We start from the raw sequence: 14,576 nt of genomic DNA on the forward strand, positions 1-14,576 counted from the left end.
AAGGACTGTTATTTTCTCTTTAAAAGCCCTTGGAACAGTTTCCCAGCACCACCTGCAGTATTGCAGTGAGTGAACTATTGGACTAAGTAACTTGGACCGATGTTTTGTTAACAGATATATATTGCTAACAGCAAAGCTATTGATCTATCTCTTGCGTTGGGGCCAAATCTTGGTTCTAGTCAGAACCTCTGGGGTATCTGTAAACTGTGCAATGCCATGGCTGTACCCCCTTCCACAGAAATCTTATTACCTTCAATTCATGTCATTGTTTCTTCATCCTGTGAACAGCCACAGCAAATTTATCTATAGGGCCAACATCTGGGGGTGAGCAGAGAAAAGATACGGATGGTGGCAGTGTACTTGTCTGTAAGGTTGTCAATAAAATCTATAGATTGAGAAATAAATATGGATCCTCTAAACAGCTGGAATATATAAAGAAGTAGAGACACAGCAGGGGAGTGGGCGTGAATGAAAGACAAATTCATTCATGAGATGTATTCAAATATATGTCTGCAGATACACAATTTCCATACATATTACAAGACCGTAAAAAGACAAGGTTGGATATGCATTTTCAGAGATACCCAATTCCATAAGCAAGGGAAAATACGCAAATACAGCAAATAGCTCAGAGCAGCAGAACTAATGCAAGCTGGTTTCCTATGGATTTGTGTCCTGGCTTGACTATATAATATATAACAACCTGTGAGCTCCAAATTACTGTTTCCCATATCTGGGAACCTGACAGGGTTTCCTAGCACCAAAGAAAGGGTTAGGCAGAGCTTGTCTGCAATCTTTCCGTCAGTGGAGATGACAGCACAGCTCTTTCCTCCTTTTGGCTGCTGATTTTCATTAAATCTATAAGAATACAGTGCCACTGAGATTGTCAAATATGTTTCAAATTAGTCAAGGAGTTGAAAACGTATTAGTAACACATACACATCCATACATGCACACACGTGCAGCGCGTGCTTGGAGAAGCATGGGCTCATAGGAAGCCAAGCCTCAACAAACATGTAAAAAGCTCTCTGATCTATAAGCTGCTCATTCCCAGTGTCAAACAAAACAGCAGAATGCATTTTATTAAAATATTTGTCAGTCTGTTCCTAATTTAGATTCTGGTTCTTTCTATAGGAGAAAAAAAAGAGGTGCCCCTCCTACGAGCAGAACTAGAGGCAAATGTGGAAACATTTGTAGATTTGAAAGCTGGAGGACAATTACATTCATGTAGTCCCACATCCTCACCAAAGAGTGTACAGGTGAGGTAGCTCCTGCATGCACAAGGCACACTTAGTGCATTAAGCTGAGAAAGACTTTGTTAAGTCTGTACCTGGAGTCTCATACCCAGCTCTCCTGCCATGTGGTAACAAAGAAGAATTCAGTGGGGTAGATCAGGCCTTGTAGGATGTTCTGGAATTTTAACATTTATTTTTTTGAAGGAACACTAAAAAAGGTTGACTTTTTTAGCTTATCAAAGTGAAGGTTGGGAGAGAATATGGTCATTATCTGTATTAAAAATATCAGGGGCAAGTGTGAGCAAGGCAGAAGAACTGTTTAAATGTAGAGAATACTGACAGCCTGAGAGCTCACAGTTGTAAGTCAATCTTCTAAAATTAGAACAGAAGTTGAAAGAGGCTACCTAGCTAAGAGAGGAGCTAATTCCTAGATCTGCATTTTAGCACAAGTGGGAGTAAATTAAAAACTCATGTTAAGATCTAGCTTAATGAAAGATTGCCAGGAAAGTATTTGACATAGCAGTATATAACTAGAAGAACTTAAACTTTGCCACCCAAGATGTTCTTCATCATCATGAGGTTCCAAAGGACTTAATTCAACAGTTCAGAGACTGGAAGCCTGAAGCTGAGCTGTACACTAAACTGGAAAAGCAATGTGCCAAAGGGTAGGTCTGCAGTGCAAAGCTACATTCAACACTGAAGGAGGATTGGGATCTACCCAAGAACGAAGGGGAATTCAGGCCCCTGTCCCTACACACCACACCAAGTGGCACATGATGCAAGCCTCCAAGGGATGACTGCAGCCCCATCACACTTAACCTGGCACCATATCAACTCCTGTTAACTGCCTTTAGTGAGCACAGTGTTCTGTCCTCTTTCTTGAACTTTATGGGTTTCTTTGCTCATATCCTATTTACCAGGCTTATAAAAGATGTATAGCCTACAAGTGGCAGAAAGAGTTTGACTAGAAATATAATTAAGAGAATTTTGTACAACACAGACATGGAAACTGTGGAAAGCATCAGCCATAATGTCAATGCTGTTGGATATGCATAAATGATTGCCACTAAGCCACCCAACAGCGTTCCATGTTGCGTGGGCTTGATTTCTTTTTCCCAGATTCTGCTGAACAGATTGGTGGGAGTCTGAAGAGAAGAAAACAGAAAGATTTATATTCTGACTTGCACCCTAGATGCTGAGCCTCACCTCTCACCAGCTCTCCAGCCTGAGATAATTTCTGCAGATATGTAGGTGTAGGAGAAATCTCATTCCTAATGTGGCATATAGGCTGTATTTCAGTCTCTCTTTATGTTTGTCAGTAACATAAATCTCTCTTCTTACAGTGCAGAACATCTCTTGGAGGCAGGAACTCATTGACCACATGCTGCAGCAGTTGGAGAGCCATGCCTACTAATTACTGGCACTCTGCAGCACTTCATCAACATTTGCAGTTGTAATAATAATGAGCCACAGCATGGGTTGGATCTCACAACCAGTAGCTTCCTTCCTACTTCTTGGGTTTTTTACTCTAGTTTTTTCTTTTCACTTTTTGCCTTTGCACCCTGATCACCTTCCTCATCCCTGGACGATTAACAGTCTCCAGGTTTGGCAAAACTTCCAAGTAGGAACAAAGGAAAGTAAAGGCATTAAACCTGTCTGGAAATTTGTCTGAGAGAGGTTTCCCCTGAGCCACTCACTCATATTTCAAGAAGTATATTTAGGTTAATGTTCCCCAGGGTGTGGCAGGCCTGACCGTGACAGCATGAGCTGGTGTTACAGGATAATTTTCCTATGTCAGGTGAGGAGGAAGCCTTTCTGGATTCTAGGTAGAGAAAACTGATTGTATGTCCGTCCATTTTTTTGTGATGTTAACAATCTGCACTCAGATTAAAAAGATTGAGAGAAGTGATGATGCACTAAGCTACCAGAGAGAGTCAGGGAAGTCTTCTCAAATGAATGGAGATCCAATGCTTTAAAATGCCTGTGAATATTAGAAGAACAGAAGTTTTGCACAGTTAGTTTTTCATGGTGGCCTTCTTTTCATCTCTTACATCTCTGCAAGTTCCTCATAAGCAGGTAGTGTCAGCAAAGGCTGGACAACTTACAGATAGCCAAGATGGATGCCTCAGGGTAGTACTGCAGTCCTGACCACCCCTGACATCTCCCTCCAGATGCTTTGCAGGTTATTCCTACCAGACTGACATCTGTGGTCTGAGACCTATTGCTAATGTGCTGGATGCACCTGTGTGCTGCTCTGGTTTGTGATGGTGCCACCTTGCCCTGAAGCAGGACACAGTACCAGCACGAAGAGCAGAGCGTGGTGGATCTCCCCGGTCGCCTTTCCACCCAAGTGATTTTGGAGCAGTCAGCTTTCTCAGAATGCCAGTGGGAACAACTGTGTGTCCATCTGAGGCAAAGCTCACCAGCATCACCTCAAGAACTCCCCGCATCTTCCAGCCATGCCTCAAGAAATCAGATGTAACATCAGAAAGTCCAGCTCACATGGTCTCTTGGCTTGAGCTACAAAGGGTGTTTCCTAAAGAGTTCCTAAGCCCATACCCTGGATCCTTCCTCACCAGAAAATGACTTCCTGATTACTTTTCTACATGGCAGTACAAATCCCCTTCTTTGCACCCACAGGCCCCCATGGTCCCTCCTTAGCCAAATTAACATATGCCAGCAGCCAGGAGACTCACAGGGATGCTTTCCAAACACGTCCATGGAGAGCATCAACCTGCCACTGCACAGGATGAGGCAAAGTACAGCCCATGCAGACTGCAAAGCCTCGAGTTTAACTGCTGTATTTTCTGGTATCTTCTTTCTTGTTTATTTTGATTAATATTTATAAAACCACCACCAGTACTAAAGTAATTGCCAGTATTTTGACTAGCAACTTGCATTTTCAAGATTAAGAAGTTAATGTTGGTCATAACACATCAGCCTAAAAACCTGTGTTGTCTAATATCCTGTTCCTGAGAAAAAGCAAGGGAAGAACTCAGCCACATAAACTGATACTGACATGAAATATCCTTCCTGCCTCCAGCAGCTTGGGGACTACACAGGCTGTGCAGGCAGTTTTTGTGTGAATGATAATGTGATAAATGCTCTTTATTTTTAGTCAGCCAGCACATATAAGAAGCTTTTAGGATTTTAGTCTACTAAAGTAGGAAGCAAAAAGATTTTTAGATGTTATTTATTTCTATATAGAGAGAAAACTACTGTTTATTTCCCCCAATGTATTCCTGTTTTCTTTTTATTATCAAGGTTTTTCCTGCTAGAAAAGCAAATATATCTGTGAGTTAAATATATCTTTTTTGTTGAAACTGATATGACGACTTACTGGAAAAAAAATAAGGTAAAATACTGTCTCGGTTGAGTCTTATTTTTTTCAAAATAAAATACATATAGATGAACACTTGTCAAATCAGAATATGGATGGTCCACAACCAGGTAAATAGTGCTACTTTGCTGGCTGTTTTCCCAGCTCAGAGCCAAGATTCGTAATGGCGCCAAAGAGGAGTGTGCCAGAAGTCTGTACCAAGTGCCAAAAAAGTCTGTACCATTAACAACCCAAAGTCTTAGTGGTCCTACCCAGCCTAAAAATTATCATACATGCTCTGAGTGTCCTTTCCTGATGCTTGTCTATTGATCTGCTAAAAACATATGTGCTATAGCATAGTTAAGTTGCCCAATTTGAAATATTAGTCAGTCTTCAACTCCCACTGATCTCAGTGTTTAGGTTTCAATGAAAAAGAAAACAAACCGCAAAACAAAACAACAAAGATTTGGCTGTCTTTTCAGGAGTCTAGATGTGGAGACAGAAAAACAGATACTCAAATCCTGGCACCAGATATATGATGGCATGTTTGCAGAATTAGTAAGACTGAAAAGACAAGAAAAAAGGAGAAGTTTTCACTTCCAATATGATTGGAATGTATCTGCTAGCAATTATTACATCATTATGATTTCACAAACAATATGTATCAACTGGTACACAAATCTTCATCAGTGCTAAATGAAATGTTAACCATTATATTCCAAATGCTTTATCACAAGAGACATTTTGTGACATCAGAAACAAGTTTTCCTTCCACTCCATTATGTCTATTAACTGGTAATGTATACTGAATCCCTGCCATGCATTTTGTAATGCTGATCCTCATTAACTGAGTAAACAGAAGGCAGCCTCATTGGCAAGGCAACTCAAGTGACCAGAGAGCAGGGATCACTCTGGCCAGAGACCATCCATCATCATCCCTGTGTCAGGATGGGAAGTTAGCATGTAATTATTGGGCACTTGGGGTGAGCAAGACCACAGATGGAGTCTGGAACAAGTATAACACTTCCACAAAATACTACAGCTGTGGCAAGGTGAAAGACTTTGCTTTATAGGAAGCATTTTACAGCATCAGGTAGATTTCAATGCCCCAAAACATGAAGCAATTTATAAAGCAAAATGACATAAACCCAAAAAGCACAATGCACACAAACACAAAACCCTTCTCTCTTCATGCGAGAAAACTTTTGTTTTCTCCCATGTAGCAGTGCAAAATCGGACAATTATCCTTCTCTTGAAATACTTGAATTATAAATTACATTTCTAGATCTCTGTAAATGAGTAACTCTCACACTCTTGAGTAGTGGCCTGATGCTTATTAACTTTGACATCATATATAAAATGCTATCAAACCAAGGACCCACTTCAGAAAAACATTTAAGCACATGCTTAAGCTTAACTACTGCAATGAAGTTGATAAAAGTGAGCTCATATTTAAATACTTTTGTAGCACAGATGTTGTTATGAGTTGAAAAGAAGCCCTGAACTGAAACTGCTTGGACTTCAGAACGGCTTCATCCGCTTTGTCTCACGACAGAGTGGTTTGAATGGCTGAGCAGGGAGCACAGCTGTGCAAAAATAGCCCCAGCCCCAAAATCCACCAAATTCAGCTCTGCTGGCCTCTCTCCCCCGTTTGGTATGATTGCATGAGCACAGCTTGAATCTCTTCTCACTTCTGCAAGTGTAAATCACAAGTAAATCCTCTGAAGAGGGGACTGAATAGTGGAAAACAGGGAGAGAGTGAGGCCAACTCTTCTCTCTGTAGGTGCTCAGTAAAATCACGCCAACAGTGGAAAAACAATCCCTAAGAAAAAAAAGAAAAAAAAGTTTCTGCAAAACTGTCACACCCTACAGCTCTGGATTTCCTGCTGGCTTTCTGTCATCACCTTCTGATCACCCTTTAACTTTTTGCTTATCTAATTCTTCCTGAGTTTGCTGAGCCTGGTTCTCTCCTGACAACACTTCAGTGTAGATCTGCCGACGGTGATTATGTGTGATTTACACCAGCAGGAGCAGGTGACTGAAGAAATGGCCCCAGTAGCCCTTACCTTCCCACCACTGAGCATCCTTAACTCACAAAGAGTAGGGATCACACCCAGCAGCTTGTCACTCGTGGGCTGAGTTGTAGAGGCATGGAACCTGTTAACAGGATTTATTAATGGAGAAGGTGGTGATGGCAGTGCTGTTTTTCCTGCAATCTACATAAAATCTGTGCAGAAAAAGGGAGAAAAATTGTGAACATCTGGCTATACCCGTAGCCAGTACAGAATTCCATTACCGTGTTGGCATGAGCCTGTGAGCATGGCACAGCTAAATAATTCATTAAATTAGCAGGAATTGCATGTGGAAGATATACTCTAATACAGTGCAGAGCAATACTGTTCTCTGTGTCAGAACAAGCTTTACAAGAGGAGGTTTTTACTACCTGATGTACCAAAGCCAGGAAAGATGTTGGTCTTCGTTCAGTGAATTTAGTATGGGATAGAAGTTCAGAGGTCACTTACTGTCCATCTCATGGATGCTTATTGTGCATCACAGGGTACAAGGACAGCTGCTCTCCCTGCCTCCACAGAAGTTGTGCCACTGGCCTGCAAAGAGACCCTGCCCAAGTGCTACCAAGACAGAAAAAAGGATATAAGCGGGACTGAGTGTGTCACCCACTAGGTGTTGCAGCTCCCTCAGCATCACTCTCTAGATAAGGGTAATAAAGAGCTCTCAGCCAGGCAAAGTGCATGGCTTCTGTCCACCTGGAACTCTTCTATTGTATGGGTGTTTGTGTCTCCCAGCCACTGGGTGAGAGCCATGAGACCAGCACCTTGAAACTTGAGCATGAGGTTCAGCAGGGAATGCAGAGCTCCCAAGGGCCAGATCCAGGCCATCAAGGCCTAGGCTGAGGTCCTTGACAGTCTCAGAGGAGCTGGGAGCAAGTCCCAGGGCAAGGACTCCTGCTGGGGTTCAACGCTGACCCACCTGGGACTGGCATTTCCTCACTGTGTCAAGGCAATTCTTGATGTCCTTGATGTCTGCAAGCAGCTCAGGTACTCACAGGAGTAACCCACAGAAGAATCTGCTTAAATAGCAACAAGAGCATAACCAGAAATCAGCATCAAGTGGAGAACCCAGACAGAAGCAGCCCAGTGTTGGTCACTTACTCAAGATTAATTCAACCATCTCTAATTTGCCTAACATAATACATTTGCATTTACTCTAAATTTGCTATATTAGCTTCCACACAGCAAGACACTGGCATCCTGCAAACACCATTTCTCCTCTCTTTGTAAGCTAAATTTTTACTGCCTTTTTTCTTTCTTTTTTTATTTCTTTGATTTTTTTCCCCTCTCTCTCTATTTTTAAGGCAATGAAATAGAGTTCCTTTCATTGTTTTGAAAACAACTGCTGAGTAAAAGAGCAAAACTGTGTCAGGTCTCTGTATTGCCTGAATGAATGCCATTCTCAGAAAGGACAGTGCTTTCATCTTAATTGCTAGCTAGGAACAAAAGTGTTGGAGTTCAGCAGTTCAATATAAATCAATGATGGAAAAAATCACAACAATTTACTAGGAAAGAGAGTACCTTTGTGGATATTTATAGTACTGCAAGAGTAGGAGAATTACATAGTCCATACTAACACAATATTTATATGTCCCATTTATGCCGGTTTTCATAGGTTTTTTTCCCTACTCCTGAGCAATTTGCAAATAGTGCTTTAGGTTCTGATAAACACTGAAATACAGACACCTTGCAATACCCTGTACTTGTGAGCTTACAAATGAGCTGTAGAAAACCCTAGTAATTTAAAACTTATTAAAAAAAACCAAAACATACACATCTCTGATACTGCAGAGCTATAAAATATCACCTAGAATTGGAGTGTGATTCATTGTGATGTATTTAATGTCAGTAATTCATTATTTAGCATGAAACCTGGTCAGTGTGGCTGGCCCCTTTCCAATGAGTACTGCAGTTCCCATAGTCACTCCACCATAATCATGTGGCCTGATTGAGTGGTGGCTCAGACCAGTGGAAGGACTACAATGCTAAAAGGGGACTAATGATTTGAAGTATCCACCCTTACCTTGAAAGAGCTTAATCTCAGAGATAGGAAAGAAACTGAAGGTCTGTCAGGTATGCAGAAGCAGAGGTGCCTAAAACCATGGATACTAGTGGCTGCCACCTTTCCCTGAGGAGAATTTTCTATCACAGAGCATCATCTGAGAATTGATATAAAAAAACCTCCAGTCTCTAAATTAAATAGTATTTAGTTCATCTTTTATCATATTTAGATCATATTTATCATTAAAGATAAATCTTTCTTGCTAAATTGCTAAGATTTTATTATAAACAAAACCAGTCTTGTCCATAAGTCCATGGTGATCTTCACTATGAGATACTGGCACAGGCTCCCGAGAGAATCTTTGGATGCCCCATCCCTTGAAGCGTACAAGCCAAGCTGGATGGACCTTTCAGTAACCTGGTCTAGCAGAAGGTTTCTGCTCATGGCAAGGGGATAGCAACTAGATGATTTTAATGTTCCTCTCAACCCAAACCATTCTATCCATGTTTCTGTAATTCTGTGATTCTATGATGAATGCTTTAAACATGTACCCACAAGCCAGTGTGAACCACTCACATTACCATCTGAAGCTGACATCCCAACTTCTCCAGCAGCTGGTCCCTGTATCCAATTAGTTTTCTTGACAGGACCTGAATATTAATTTGCTGTGGGTTTTAATTAAATATTGAAGAATTATGGTGACATAGCATGACAGCCTACTGCAAAATAATTTACAATATCCTGTTGCACTGTTATTCTAAAACAATTTTCCTAGCATGTTTAATCTTCTTAAAACCTGCTGCTAAGTGAAATTACTGTATTTTGCTATATATCAAATAATGATAAATGGCATCTTGTGTTTACATGTGCCTTCCATATCCAAGGAGCAGAGTACTTCTTACCTGCTTCCCTCTCTCCCTTAAAGAGAAAAACATTTATTTTCATCACTGAGAAGCCGAAGTTTCTTTAGAACAGATCCCCAAGGGGGTCACTTATATATTAAAAACTGAGCTCATGCTGAACATATGCTGTTACCATCAAAGGCAGAGAGGTCAAAATGGATATTGCAGATCTGTATAAACCCTCTCTGTCTTGCAGCTCAGGTCAAAAAGTGCCAATTCATATATCTGATGTTTTGATGCAGTTTTGTGCATTGGCTGAAAAATAAATCACAAAATCCACCGTTCAGCAGAAATTAGGTGTGCAATAAAAATGGGTAAGATCCTGTTCTCCCCTTCAGCTGCAAAACCATGGTGAAATTTCTTTGGTAAGTGCAATCCAGAGATGGATTTACTGAACAAGTGGCAGTATCAGCATCAGCAGGTATTGTGTCAATCTAGTCTGGAAATACCTATAGAGCCGGGCTTATGCTTCTTTTCAGGTTTTATGCAGTGCCCATCACCTCATTAGCCAAGCAGTGATCTGCTGTGCTGATCCTTCCACAGACCATGAAATCACGTATTTAAAATAGACCGTCATGATACCAGCGTTTGAGGTATCACTGGTTATTTGAATGACACTAGAATTGAATTTTTAATCAGCTTTGCTTGAACTAAACCAGCAAAGGAGCATAAGATCTCTGAGCACACAGTATATTTTTTCAAATGTTAGAAATCTTTTTCAGCATGAACAGGAAAAAATGGAGAGTTAATTTTGACAGCACAGACACTGCTACCATTGTGCAGGCAGAAACTCGAACTTCCCAGCTGTCTTGCTGGCTCAACACTCCATTAGACATTTGAAAGGGAAGAATACATACTGGAAATTTTGTTTGGAGGAATAGCTGAAGGACAGAATGCTAGACCATTGTCAGAGTGTTCTGGAAGCAATATTATTATTATTATTATTATTATTATTATTATTATTATTATTTCCATTCTTCTCTTTATAATGTCCAGCTTCCAGGGACATAATGACACACTGCTGCTTCCTAAAACCATAATCATGGCAAATGAAGCTTGGGCCAGCATCATCAACAACCTGCAACCTGAAAGTAGAGAAAACAGAGGTGCCTGTGGACTAGGCAGAATGCCCCTCCAACAATCCTGCTCAGTGTCAGTCTTATCTGAAATAATGTAAGGCACATCTGTTCCTAAAGCAAAAATTATCATTAAAACAAATAGTTTCAATCCAGCTGCAAATACAGCAATAAAAAGATGGATCAGTATGTGGGAAATAACAATAATGTGGATTAAAAACCAGAAGGATATATGACACCTTTATTCATAGCCTTTCCTCTGAGCCCAGCAGCCTGCCCAGGCACACCATTCATTTTCTTTGTACAGTGTTTTGATGCATCTTCCTGGAGCAGGGCAGTTCCTCCATGCCACCCCTGCAGAAAGACCATCCATGCTAGTGGCAGTCCTGCACACAGCATGGGTGACATCTTCATGCTGGAAAAGAGGAAAGAAGTTTTACTTTCCCTATGATCCTCTTAATGCATATTTGTTTTTCAAAGTAAGTGACTAGGATTGCTGCCGTGGAAGTGCTTTGGGGAGCCCATGTGACGAAAGCTTTAAAAGCATAAAGGGAACTATTAGTTTTCATTAATCCCAAAAGGCTATTCTGAGAGTTGCCCAAAGGAAACGCATGAGCAATACTTGAGAAGAAGAAATATTATTTTTCAGTAAGGTATAAAATATTTACTATCTGCCAGTGATGGGCGCTGAACAATTTGTGGATATTACTTTGACAGTGCAGTGTTTAAGGATGCATTTCTCCCTACAAAGGCAGCCATCAGAGCCATATATCAAAACCTAAAAATCTCTTGCCAGTGTAGATATTGACTGCATCTGAAAACAAATGCATGCATAACTTACCCAAAAGTTGTGCAATTTTTAAATACGTGCATACGTATTGTATAAAGTTCCTGTTGGATGAAACTCACAGCTGCTGTGCCTTGTTGCTCAAGAATGAAAGATCAAGGTTATATTTTACATCACATGCAGGAAATTTAGATGTCTTTCCCATTATTTACTTAGACAGGGTGCCTGCCCTCCATCCTGTCAATTGATGAATAAAAGCCTGATCCCCAGACAGACCAGAGCAAAAGGTAGCCCCAGGGATAATGCACCTTCTCTGTCTTGCCTTCAGATGGGCACCTCTCACCAGGGAACACTAATGAGCTGCTTAGCACACAGACTTGAGGAGGGAAGAAAAGTGGATGTCTACTAGTGAAAGAGACATAGAGGTATTTTGCCTTTATTTTAAAAATATTTTCTCCAAATTATTTATCAGCATCTTTCTAAATTGTAGATCTGTGCAAAACTCCTGAAACAGTGGAATCTTTGCTCTACTGGTTTTAATTCATTTACACACAAGCTCAGTGGGCTGCATTTTTAATTCTGGCTTCGACTGAACCCAAATTGAGCTGAAAGGCTATGGATATAATTGTTCAGTACACAGGAATATTCAAAGCCTAAAGCTTTTAATGGTTTCAGAGCAGGCAAGATAAATCCCTTCAATTTTCTCACTTTTCCCCCCAATGTTATGTTTATTTTTTAATTGGTTTGAAACAGAAAATTTAAACAAAGGCTTCACATTTCCTGCAAGGATTTTGTGTAGATGTGCATAAAACTCTAGGCCACTTGAGTGATGTTATTCTTCTGAGTGCATTGCCCAGTAGTACCACTGGACCTCTGGAAGCCTAATTACACACCTCTGGATTATTCTGAGGAGCAAAGCCTGGAAGACAAGGCTCTCCTAATGAGAGATTGCTTTACCCAAACCTGACATGTAGCCACCTCTAATATGGATTGTGCTAGCATTTAACAGTGCACAGCAAGATAACCCGACTAAATTAGGACAAGAAGTGGAAAAAGAATAATGCTGCCAACTGGATCTCCGGGGACACTGAAAGTAGGCAGATTGCAGCTACCCAAGCTGTAACCAGGCCAAGGAGCCTGGGGGAATGCTGTCAGTAGCACAACAGTGGCTGCACTGTTCCAGTGACTGGAAGGAACTAAAACCTGGTTTATCTCTTACACCTCATATTAAACTGCACAGCCCCCTTATAACTGGCTCAGGTGGGAGTAAGGAGCAATACCTTGGAGGAGCTCTGTAGGTAGCAAAAGGACCAGATGAGGGCTGCCCCTGGGTGCATTCCACAGCAGGGGTGACCCAGCCACCTCTGCCTGTCTCCATGCTCTTAAGGGAGGGCATAAATCCCTAGGAAGTAATCTGCAGCTATTATGGTTGCTATTACTTTACCAGGGCTTACTTGCTTTATGGAGCTGTCTGGGCCATTAGGAAGTTTCTGGATTGTATGAGACTTTTGAACTTTTTGGGTATCTATGAATAAGCTGAGACACATTAAATCATAGCCTAAAGGAAATTAAGAGTCTGAGTTTAATTCTGGATGCATGCCTGAAAAAGTCTTGGAGTGCACCAGCAAGCTGAGATGCCCTCCTTCATACCAAATTTCTGGTGAGAACTTTGTTGGTTTTTATTGCGTTCTGTTGCTCAGCTTCAGCCTGAGAGCATTTAAAATGACCCCAGCAGAGGCATCTGAACTAGCAGGGCTAGAAAGCATCTGTCTCCACCTCTTCAATACAAAGACTTCATGCTATTTTGAAACAGCCTTTTGGTGGCTGCTCAGAGCATCCCAGAGAGTGCTAACATGAACATAAAGTCAGTTCCTTAATACCAGGAATGCAGTTGTTTAGGTACCCCGTGACATACCAGAACATAGATTAATATTAATGAGAAAGCCCCCTCTGCTGAACTTCTTCTCAGCATTAATTTCTCAGCCAATCCATGTTCTGTGAACTTGAAACCACAGGCAGAATCCACGTGAAGAGAGAATCTGGTGTGTCACAGGACTCAGAAGTTTGGAGCCCAAACCTACCTCCCCGGGACGTTCCTCTTGGTCTTTTCTGGTGGAGTAGTCATTCCCTGTCAATACTAACTTGTTGCATGAGGACTTCCACATGGATTCTGCAGTTAGCTGGAATGTGTTTCATGCCTATCTGCGACTGACTTCAGCTGTTCACTCCTTTACCACTAGTGTGATCTAGTTACATCTATGGGATCAGATGGGATCCATTGCAGGGTGATGAGGGAGCTGGCAGATGAGCTTGTGAAGCCACTCTCTGATACTTACCAACAGTCTTGGCTCACTGGTGAGGTTCCAGATGACTGGAAGCTGGCCAGTGTGATGCCCATTCACAGAAAGGGTGGGAAGGAGGATCCTGGTAATTATAGGCCACTTAGCCTGACCTCATTACCTGGTAAGGCAATGGAACGGTTTATACTGAGTGTCATCACACAGAACTTAGAGGATGGCCAGGGTATCAGACACGGTCAGCATGGGTTTAGGAGTTTGACCAACCTGATCTTCTTTAATAACCAAGTGACCCACCTGGTGGATGCAGGAAAGGCTGTGCATGTTGTCTAGGCACACTCCTGGAAAAGCTGGCAGCCCATGGCTCGGACAGGAGCACTCTTTGCTGGGTTCAGAACTGGCTGGGTGGCTGGGTCCAGAGAGTGGTGGTGAAAGGTGCTGCATCCAGCTGGGGGCCAGTCACCAGTGGTGTCCCTCAGGGGTCTGTGCTGGGGCCAGTTCTGTTCAATATTTTTATTTACCACATGGATGAGGGTATTGAGACTTTCATCAGTGAATTGGGGACGACAGTAAGCTGGGAGTGTGTGTTGATCTGTCGGAAGGTAGGAGGGCTCTGAAGAGAGACCTGGAATGGTTGGATGGATGGGCAGAGTCCAATAAGGTGAAGTTCAATAAGTTTAAGTGCCAAGTCCTGCATTTTGGCCCCCTGCAATGTTATAGGCTGGGGACACTTTGGCTGGACAGTGCCCAGATGGAAAGGGACCTGGGGGTACCGGTCAGCAGCCGAGTGGACATGAGCCAGCAGTGTGCCCTGGTGGCCAAGAAGGCCAAGGGCATCCTGGCCTGTGTCAGGAACAGTGTGGCCAGCAGGAGCAGGGAGGTCATCCTT

General features: G+C 41.9%; 1 long non-coding RNA gene across 1 annotated transcript; it reads right to left on the reverse strand.

The window, feature by feature from the left end:
* Nucleotides 1-10,861: 10,861 nt before the first annotated feature.
* LOC119697834 lies at nt 10,862-14,221 on the reverse strand. Its single transcript, XR_005255957.1, has 3 exons — nt 13,985-14,221; nt 13,727-13,850; nt 10,862-11,018 (listed from the first exon to the last, which is right to left on the reverse strand). It is a non-coding gene; the product is annotated as an uncharacterized LOC119697834 (long non-coding RNA).
* Between the last annotated feature and the right edge of the window lie 355 nt (nt 14,222-14,576).

The sequence above is a fragment of the Motacilla alba genome, chromosome 2 (genome assembly GCF_015832195.1).
Source record: "Motacilla alba alba isolate MOTALB_02 chromosome 2, Motacilla_alba_V1.0_pri, whole genome shotgun sequence".
Lineage (NCBI taxonomy): Eukaryota > Metazoa > Chordata > Aves > Passeriformes > Motacillidae > Motacilla > Motacilla alba.